The sequence below is a fragment of the Elephantulus edwardii genome, unplaced genomic scaffold (assembly GCF_000299155.1).
Source record: "Elephantulus edwardii isolate Elephantulus edwardi_28Jun2011 unplaced genomic scaffold, EleEdw1.0 scaffold00135, whole genome shotgun sequence".
NCBI lineage: Eukaryota > Metazoa > Chordata > Mammalia > Macroscelidea > Macroscelididae > Elephantulus > Elephantulus edwardii.
In genome coordinates this window covers 6,556,690-6,567,390 of record NW_006399885.1, presented here as the reverse complement: position 1 = coordinate 6,567,390, position 10,701 = coordinate 6,556,690, and positions in this window count along the sequence as shown.

Below are 10,701 nucleotides of genomic sequence, written 5' to 3'. Positions count from 1 at the left end.
ATTTGGAAGTACACACGAGAGGACTTAGTACTGTTTCCTTTTCAGAGGCAGGAAGCCATAGGAATCTTTTCCATCTGCTTCTGGGTACAAAGGGTTTTATTTTTGCTGCTAAAGGTAGGCCCTGTCTGTCTTTAGCAGTGGGGGTAGGGTTATAGGGAGTTTCCCTCCCACAGTGTAAATAAGAAGCCCTGGTGGCAGAGAGCTTATCCTTTAGGGCTGAGAATCAAAAGGTCTGCAGTTTGAATCCACCGTCCCTCTAAGGGAGAAAGATGGGCTGTCCCCTCCCATAAAGGTTTACAGCCTTGGAAACCGAGTGGAGTGTTGCTGTGAGTTGGACCTGATTTTACAGCAGTGGGTTTGTGGGTTCCACCATGTAAAGAGCCATAGTGGTGCAGGGTTTTAGCATTTGACTGCTAATCGAAACGTCAGCAAATCTAACACACCTGGAGAAAGATGAGGCATTTGGCTCCCATGAGGATTTCCAGTCTTGGAAGCCCTGCGGGACAAGTCCAACACCTAATGCCATGCTGGCTGTTAGACAACTCACTGAATTGAGTTGGTCCTGACCCTCCCGGGGTTTCCACAACCAAAGGAGACAACCTAGCTTTCCACCAGGGAGCCACGGGTGGCCGAACCACTCACTAGACTTCACAGACTCTGGGTCAGCAGTGCAGTGGCCTTCAGACTGCACCATTGGAACCTCCCCTTAGCAAGTAAATATTAAGTCAAACTCCCTGATCCTCTTTGAATCTGCCCTGTTGATCCAGCAATAGAAATGACAGTGTGATAATGTACGTGGTGTGCTTCAGTAGACAATTAAGAGTGAGGCATCAGGATCAGAGGAAGACTCATCAACAACCTGCATTATGGAGATGGCGCAACTTTGCTCACTGAAAGTGAGGAGGACCTGAAGTGCTTGCTGCAGAAGGTCAAAGACTGTTGTTATGCGCCATTGAGTTGCCTGTGACTCATAACAACCCTATGTACAGTAGCTCTGAAATCTGCCCTATACTGAGAAAATCTAATTGTCTCTGAGAAACCTAATCTCATTTCTTCAGTTGCTGACTCAATCCATCTCATTTGGGGTTTCCTTTCCTGTGCTGTCACTCCACCCTCCCAAGCATGATGTCCTTCTCCTGGCCATGTGCCCAAAGAATGTGAGATGGAGCCTCAAAATCTGTGCCTCCAGAGAGCAGCCTGGTTTCATCCTCTCTAGGACTATAGCCTTCAATGTGGATAACAACCTCACCCTTGGGCCAGTAGTCAGCATCATGATAGAGGGAGAAAGAACTGAAGGTATCAATGATTTAATCTTATATAAATCCCTAATCAACACTCTTGTCACCAGTAGTCAGGAAATCAAAAGATGAGTTGCACTGGGAAAATCTACTGTCAGGAAACTCTGCAGAGTGCTAATGAGCAATGATATCAGTCTAAAGACTAAGGTGCATCTGAGCCAAACCATGGTCTTTTTTATTGCTTACTATTCATGTCAGAGCTGAACAATGACTAGGGATGACAGAAGAAGAATCATTGCCTTTGAGCTGTAGTGGTGAAGAAGAGTATTGAATATATGCCCCATGGACTGCCAAGAGAACAAACATCTATCTTGGAGAAGCCCAGAGTGCTCCTAGGAAGCAAGGATGGTGAAGGTTTGTTTCACGTACTTTGAGCATGTTGTCAGGAGTAGCCAGTCACATCATGCTTGGAAAGTTGGAAGGTCAGCTTGAGGGAGGAAGACCCTTGACAAACTGGATCGACATATAGTGACTGTAGCAATAGGGTCAGGTGTATTGGAGGTGGTGAGGTTGGCTCAGGATAGGGCAAGGTTCAGAGTCATTGTTCTTAGGGTTGCTATGAGTCACAGCCAACCCAAGGACATATAACAACAATACAGCAACATCACTACATTGGAACTTCTGGGTATGACAAATGATTGATGTGCTTGGTTGGGAAATGAAAAGTTGGAGGTTTACTCCACCCAAGCACTTTAGGAAAAGTCTGTAAATCTGCTTCCAAAAAGTCAGCCATTGAAAGCCCTGTAGGGCACAGTTCTGCTGACACACACAGGTCACCATGAGTTATGACATCAACTGGTTTGGCTTTGTTTTCTTCTTAACCCTCATATCCCTCCTTACAGGAGGAGAAAAGGAAGTGTGAGTAATAAGAATTAGAAATTAAACTTGGTCTTTATCATCAAACACTTGACATTCTCAAAGGATACTTTCAGAAAGTTGACCCTGGAATACCCAGTGGTCTCTGTGTGACATGTTTAGAATATCCAGGCACATGCTATCTGTACCTCACCTCCTGTAATCATCTCAGCAGCCAGTGAGGTGAGCCTCCTCACCCACATTAACAACAGTGAAACCCGACCCAGAGATGAGGAACCTTGCCCAGTGGGCACACGCTGGGGCCAATGATCACTGCCACCCAGCTCCAGAACTGACCATCAGCCATGGTGTACCACCAAACGCCCTCATATATGACCACTGCTATAGCCTCCTGAGCCCTACTCTAAAAACTGTTACCCTAACAGGGTACCTGGCTACCCTTCTCCACTTCTCTGATCAGGGGAATGTCAGATGGCTGCTGAGAGAATGGGAGTAGATCATGGAACAGAACTCAGATTCTTTCACTTCACATTCTCACATTTCCTGGTCCAGCTGAGACTAGAGGACTCCCTAAGGCTGTCACCACAGATACTCTTTAAGCCTGAACCAAAATGATTCCATGAGGTCATCTTCCGGCTAAATGACAGATTGGCTCATAAAACAAACATCACCGTTCTTGAGTACGTTCCTCCTTTAATGGGAGCATCTACGTGACAGCACACTGTGAACATTTACTCAAAAACAAGGAGGGAAAGGCCAGGGGGGCAGGGATACTAGGCCCGAAACAGAAGCACCAGAACCAGAAAGGGAAGAATGAGAAGGTCAGTACACTGTGGAAAATCACACTCATGCTACTGTGTAAACTGTGTAGAAATCGTTAAATGGGAAACTTACTGCTTGTAATTTTACTGAAAACACAACAAAAATGCAAACCAAACCCACAAGCATCAAGTGGATCTCGACTTACTGTCTTTCTTGACCTCTGAATCTAAGGGGGCAAGCTTAATTAAGGTCAGTTGTGTCATGTCAATCAAGGAACTTGCTATCAACAAGATGATGTGATGTTCTGAGTTGGTTTCTGGGGAGATGGGTACTCGGAGGGAGAGGAGGGAGCAGAAATCTGGGGGCGATAGACACTTTTGTGAATGACCACTGCCAAGGGTTGCGTTGCCCCGAAAACCTGTGTGAACCTGACTAGACCTTGTCCTTCAAAGACCAGAGGGCCATCCCACACACAGAAAGCTCACCCAGACAGAAACCTCTCCCGGGAATTTCACGCTTTTCCACTATCACTGTCTGAAAAGCTGACAGATTTAGTCCTTGCTGAAGCTTCCACGTGCGCTGGGCTGTTGAAGCCACACTAGGAGAGTAGGACGCCTTCCCACCCTCCTTCCCCTGTCCCTTAGGGTCCCTTCAGACGGCTTTGAGTCCTCTGCAAGACTGAGGGGGGTGAGACCTGCGAAGTACCTAGAATGCCATCTGCCATGTGGGGAGATCTAGGGCCAATCCACAGGCAAGATCAAGTGGATGCCGAGAGACACTTCTCTGTGGTCATCACTGTCTTGAGCCACAATCCCACTCTCATGCCCCCAGAGAAAGGACTGAGATCCTTCACTACATACTGTCTATGGAATCTGTCGTTAACACCTGCTTGTGCTTAACATCAATGACATTTTTAGAGAATGCCTTCATCCTCCTGGACAAGCTTTCATTACAGCGACTAGGAACATGGATGTGTTCCAGTCAGTTCCTCGGGTGCTCCAGGTTGGGTGGCTGGCATAAACGGGTGAGCACGCCAGTGCAGTTTCCACTTGTCGAAACATTTTCCTTGGTGTTGGCGGGTACATGCAACCTAACGAGGTGATAGATGGGACAATGACTCCATCTTGCTAGATTTTCAATGAGTGTGATGGTCGGGTTTATGGAACACTTTGGTGGAGTCACGATTTTCAATCTGCCACTCAAAATCCAATCACGCTTCCCTCCACACCACTGATGAGATGTCATCTAATCCAATTACTCCCGCGATGGGATCCGCTACGAACAGCCAATGAGACAAAAGAACATTTCCTGTGGGTGTGGCCCCTCTCCTATATCTAGAGGTGTTGGCCATATTCACTTCATTTCAGCTGGATCCTCACTCCGTTACCAGGAGTATTAACTTCTCACTTCCTACCCACTCTGGAGAGAGATCCTTACGGCCTGAGAATCGGCGTGAGGCAAAGAAGACCTGACTTGCTGTGAAAGACCAGGAACTTGGCCGGAGGGTCCGAGAAAGGCATCAGTGCCGGTCAGTCGGTCAGGGTCCTAGCCACAGCGAGAGCAGAGGCAGCCAGCGCAGGAGGGATGGCGGCCCCGGTGGGGTTCGTGGAAATCGTGGACATCCTCGAATACAAGGACATCCTCGAATACCAGCAATGGGCCTCTGAGTATCTGGAGATGGAGGGTGACTCGGAAACTGAGCTGCCAGAAGAGTTAGCCAGGCCCCATGTCTCCTCAGGATCTCCTTGCGCTCTCTCTGATTCCGGAGCCCCCAGCGGCCAAAGGAAGGAGAACGGGATGCTGGTGTTACGGGGCGGCGAGCTGAAGGACCCCCGACCAAAAGGCATCCGATCAGAAGTCGACGTGAAGCACAGGAGCCATCCCTTACGCCCAGCCGACCCTGACGTTGGGTCCCGCTCCAAACCCTACGACAGTGATTTCAAGAGCAGTGCCCACGGTCAAGTCTATCAGGGCCACGACTCCAGAAGCAGAGTCTCCAGAGGCCAGTTCCACGGAGACAGGGACTTCTCGGTACCAAAGAAGAGGTATTCCTCAAGGTATTCCCCTTACTAGTATGCAGTGGCGCTTATGAAGAGGAGGAAGACAGAAAATGAAAACAGCATCTTTTACGGCAAGCTTTTTTTTTTTCTCTGCTTTTAACAGAAGGACTGTACTGTGCATCTTTCCCAATGGGAAAGTTTCCAAGCTTGCAATGCCCATGCTGTCTTTCCATAGAGCAGCCGATGGGCTCAGACCACCAGCTTGAACAAAAATCCTTTCATTTAAAAATAATACATATCATGGCACCTTGGTGTCAAGCACTCCCTCAATTGTTGTCAAGTAAAAACTGACTCACAGCTGATGGCTTTTCAGAGCTCATAAATCACATAGGAGGAGACTCCCCATCTCTCTCCCATGGAGCACCTGATGTATTTGAACCATCTGTTTTAGGGTTGGTGACTCAACTTTTTCCCCGCTAGGACTCCCTTTAAGTATTACCTTTCTGAAGTGATTCTTTTTCTCTATCGCAGTTATCATAAGCTCTCATGTTTATATGTTAGCCTGTTGTCCATCCCTGCACTGTTGTTGTTGTTGTTTAATGCCGTCTAGTCATAGACGACTCATAGCGACCCTATGAACGAACAGCCTGAGCACTGTTCGTACATAGAGTTTCCGGAGGCAAGCCATTTTGGAAGTGGATGCCACTCCTGCTTCCAGGCTTGATTTAATCGGGAAGCTCCAGCCAACACTGTCCACCATGGGTGCCCATTACCATGACTGGCACATCACTGTCACAGGCTTCAGCATCACAGCAACCATGAGTTACCTCTGTACAGCAATGCACAGACCAGTGCTATACCACCTAGAAGAATGGCCTCCCACGAGCCTGAGGAGGAGCCAGCCAAACCAGGAACAACATGGCCACTCCTTCCCAGTTGCCTTGGGCTTAAGGCCGCCTCCTGGTTCAAACCCTAGGCCCAGGCTGGCTAGCCTCACTCCAGGGACAGAGCAAACCTGCACGTCAAACACATTCCTGGAAAAGCAGTCGACTCCAAAAGCTTGCCACGATTCCTGCACTCCCACCACCACGCTCTTGCCTTCTGGCAAGGAGAGCCTCCCAGGAGCCTCATCCCTGCATTAGATATAAAAAATATTTTATAGCAGGGACCTTGTTGATTTTTAAAACCTTTTCTTGCAGCTTTAGTGTAAGTTTACAGAACAAATTGGCTTTCCCTCCAGTCATTCATATAAACTTTTTCCCCCTACTTACAGCTGCCCTGTTGTAACAAAGCTCCTTACTCTTCCTCCCTGACTTTCTCCTTTTACTTATCTTTTTCTCCCAATACTTCGTTTCTCCAGAGTTTTTGCCCTGGGCAAACATTACCCTTTTGATCTTGTGTGATTGATTGTTCCCAGGAGTGAGTGCCTCTTGGTGTTACTGTTCACCTTGGAAGCCTGTCTATTGTTTGGATAAACATTGAGCCACAGGGGTGAGGTTAGTTCTAGGCTCTAAGTGTTATTAAGGGTCATAGTCTTGGAGGCTACATTAGCCTCTTTCACACTACTAAGCCTGATCATTTTTATGATTCTGAGTGTCATTGCACTTTTTTCTCCCATCCTGTCCAGGACCTTCTGCAATGATCTCTTTTAGATGAGATGGCAGTGATAGCTGGGCACCATCCACCTCTTCTCAGAGCAGCGGGGGCTGACGTTCCTGTGGTCCATTATTCCTTTTTAAAAAAAAATAATGAAAGTACTATGTATTTTATTATATAGTGTTGGTTTTTTAAAACTAGTTTATTTACAAAATTCAAATACATTGTTTTCAAGAACAGTCCATTATTCCTTTAGACTAATTGCTTCTATGCCTGTTTCTTGTCTTCATTCTTAGAGACCAAATAGTTGCAATTCTCAAACCTTTAAGATCCCACTCTCTACTCATCAAAGTAGGGGAAAGAACACTGTTTTTAGGAATATGCTCTATCAGTTGATTTTTATCTCTTCTGAAGTGTACCTGAAGGTTTTGTTGTTAGATGTTCTGGCCCCAAGTTGGTAACAGATCAACACGTGCTTAAAGATGTGAGGAAGGAGAGTCTATCTGTAAATCTCTTAAGTTTACTATCAAATCATGGTATTTCAAGTTGCTTTCTACGGACCTCTCAAAATTGGACAGTGAATAAGGATGACAGAAGGAGAATCAGGACAGTGGATAAAGATGACAGAAGAAGAATCAATACCTTTGAATGTGGTGTCAGAAAAGAGTAGTGAATTCCCAGAAGAACAAACTAGTCTGTCTTAGAAGAAGCACAACCACGGTGCTCCTCAGAGACAAGACTGGTGAAACTTCATCTCACATACTTTGGACATGTTGTTAATAGGAGCTAGTTCTATGATAAAAAAAAAATCAATACAATACATTGGGCAGAACATATCTGGAATCAGGATAGAGCAAAATCCAAATTTCTTCTTCATTGGGTTGTTATAAGTCATAATGACTCAACAGCACCTAATAACAATATTACCTGTGACTTTTCAAGAGCAATGAGTACAAGTTACATCTTGCAGGTAGCAAGTTCTAACTCATCTGCGATCATGCATAGAATTTAGCACCGAGGGGGTAGAACTAGTGGAGAAAACATTGTTTGTGGGTACGGTGGAGGGCAGGAAAAAAAATCCCTGGACCTTATCAAATCACCATTTCTATTATCACAGGAGTCTCTCGGTGGTGCAAATTGCTAGTGAGGTCCGCTGCTAATAAAAGTGGCGCATGTGTGACTCCACCCAGAGGCCTCTCAGAAAAAAGGCTCAGCAGTCCACTTCTGAAAAATCAGCCATCAGAAACCCTTGCAGCAAAATTAAACTCTGATGTACATGAGGTTGACATGAATTGGTGTCGCATCAGCTGCAGCTAGTTTATAAGCTAAAATCCAGAGAGTAAAAACAACATACTTGTGTTAACAGAAAGGTTGGAGGTTTGAATCTACCTAGAGGCACTTTAACTTCTTTTAACAGAAGGCCTGATGATTCCAAATAATGAGCCTCTGAAAACCACATGGAGCCCGGCTCTGCTTTGACACAGGTGAGGTGACCGTGAATTGGTGCCAACTCAGTGGTTGTCACTTATGAAGCTTTAATACAGAGTGACAGTGAGTCCTGCGATGTAACTTAATGATGACTCTCACGGTGGGCACTTCAGGGTGGAAAGGGGACCCATTCTGGAGGAGGTGCTACTGCCGAGGGAAGAGAGTTCAGCACAGAGGACTTTGGAGCTTCTCAAACTACTCCATCAGCTATGGGAGTTAATTCTGCCCTTTTTCTTACACTCTGTTTTCATTTTCAGAAAATGGGTCCCCAGTCTAATGTCAGTTTGCAGAACAAATAATTGTGTCAGCCATATGCAGAACAAATAATTTGAGAAGCTGGACTATATGCAGAAGCATGTGGCATCAGGAACAATGGAAGACTCATCGTATATTACAGATGACACACCTTGCTTGCACAAAGTGAAGAGGACTTGAAATGCTGGCTGCAGAGGATTAAAGACGGCAGCCTTCCACGTGGGTTACATCTCAACATCAAGAAAACAAAAATGCTCCCTACCTAGCCAGTAGGCAACATCATGATCTATAGAGAAAAGACAGAAATTGTCAATTATTTAATCTTACTTGGGTCTACAATCAACACTCTTGGCACCAGGAGCTAGGAAATCAAAAGATCTATTGCTTTGGGAAAGTCTGCTGTCAGGGACTTCTCCAAAGTGCTGAAGAGCAATGATGTTAGTTTGAAGAATAATGTTGTTGTTGTTATGTACCATGAGAAGCCTGTGACTCACAGCGACCCTGTGGACAATAGTTCTGAACCCCGCCCTATCCTGAGCCAGTCTCACCAACTCCAGTACACCAGCCCCTTTACCTCCATGTCTCCACTTACTATATCAGTCCATTTCATCCAGGGTCTTCCTCTCCTACACTGTCCCACCACTTTTCCAAGCATGATGTCCTTCTCTAAGGACTTGTCCCTCCTGGCTATGTGCCCAAAGTATGTGAGACAGAGTTTCAAAATCCTAGACTCCAAGGAGAAACTTGATTTCACCCTTTCCAAGATAGACCTGTTTGTTCTCTTGGTGATCTAGGTTATGTTCAATACTCTTTTCCAGCACCATAACTCAAAGGCATCAATTCGTCTTCCATCATCCTTAGTCATTGACCAGCTCTCTGATGCATAGCAAGTAATTGCGAAGACTCATGGCCTGGAGCAAGTGAACTTTGGTCTCTAGACTGACATCACTGCTCTTTAGAGAGGTCTCTGAGAGCACACATCCCCAGTGCAATTTATCTTTTGGTTTCCTGACTGCTGGTATCAAGAGTGTTGCTTGATTGTGGAGTTGAACAAGCTGAAATTGTTAACCACCACAATATCTTCTCTATCATGGTGCTGCCAACTGGCCCAGTGGTGAGAATCGTTGTCTTCTTGATGTTGAGCTTCAATCCATACTGAAGACAACAGTCCTTGATGTGCTGCAGCAAACACTTCAGGTCCTCCTCAGTTTCAGCGAGCAAAGTTGTGTCATCTGCATCACACAGGGTTTGTTAATGAGTCTTCCTCCAATCCTATTGCCACATTCCTCCACAAAAAGTCCAGTGTTCCAGGTGATCTGTTCCTCATGCAGATTAAAATATGGAGACAGGATGCATCCCTGACTTATTACATTCCTGATTTTGAACCATGCAGTGTTTGTTTCCCTGCTCTGTTCTGACTACTGCTTTCTGGTCCAAGTATAGGTTTCGCATAAACACATCAAGTGCTCAGGGATTCCCAATCTTCTCAAGGTTAGCTACAATTTGTTGTGATTTCCACCACCAAATGCCTTATTAGGGTCAATGAAGCACAGGTAACCATTCCTCTGGTACTCTTTGTTTTCAGCCAAGGTCCATCTGACATTGGTTATAATGTCTCTAGGGGCCCTCTTCCTCCAAACTCGTCTTGTATTTCTGGTAGTTCTCTGTCAATGTTCCAGTTCCAGTCATTTTTGGATAATCTTCAGTTGCCTTTTGGTTGCATGTGATAGTAATGATAGTGTTCAATAATTTCCACACTCTGTCGGGTCACCTTGTTTTGGAATGCAAATAAATATAGAACTCTTCCAGTTAGATGGCCAGATAGTTGTCCACCAGATTTCTTGGCACAACCTGATGAGCATGTCCAGAGCAGCATCTGTTTGTTAAAATATGTTGATTGATATTTCATCAATTTCTGGGGCTTCGGTTTTGTTTTTGGGTTGTTGTTTTGTTTTTTTTTTTGGCTAATTCCTTCAGAGCAGCTGAACTTCCTCCTTCATCATCATTGCCTCTTGATCATATATTGTTTCGTGAAATTCTTCTGTATCAGCCAGTTCTTTTTGGTGATGAGTATACTCCTTCCATCTTCTTATAATGCTTTCTGGATCATTCAATACTCTTCCCGTGTTGTTGTTGTTATGTGCCATCAAGCCACTTGTGACTCCTAGTGACCATATGTACAACAGCTCTGAAGCCTGCCCTGTCCTGAGCTAGTCTCACTGACTCCGACACACCTACCCTCGTTGCCCCAGTTACTGTATCAATCCATCTCATCCAGGGTCTTCCTCTCCTGAGCTGTCCTTCCACCCTTCAAGAATGATGTCCTTCTCCAAGGATTGGTCCATCCTGGCCACATGCCCAAAGTATGGGAGAAAGAGTTTCAAAATCTTTGCCTCCACTGGGAGGAGGGTAGAGAGAATAGTGCAACAATGAATGAGTGGAAGCCCAAAATCTCTGTAAATATTTATGAAAATTAATAAAATATA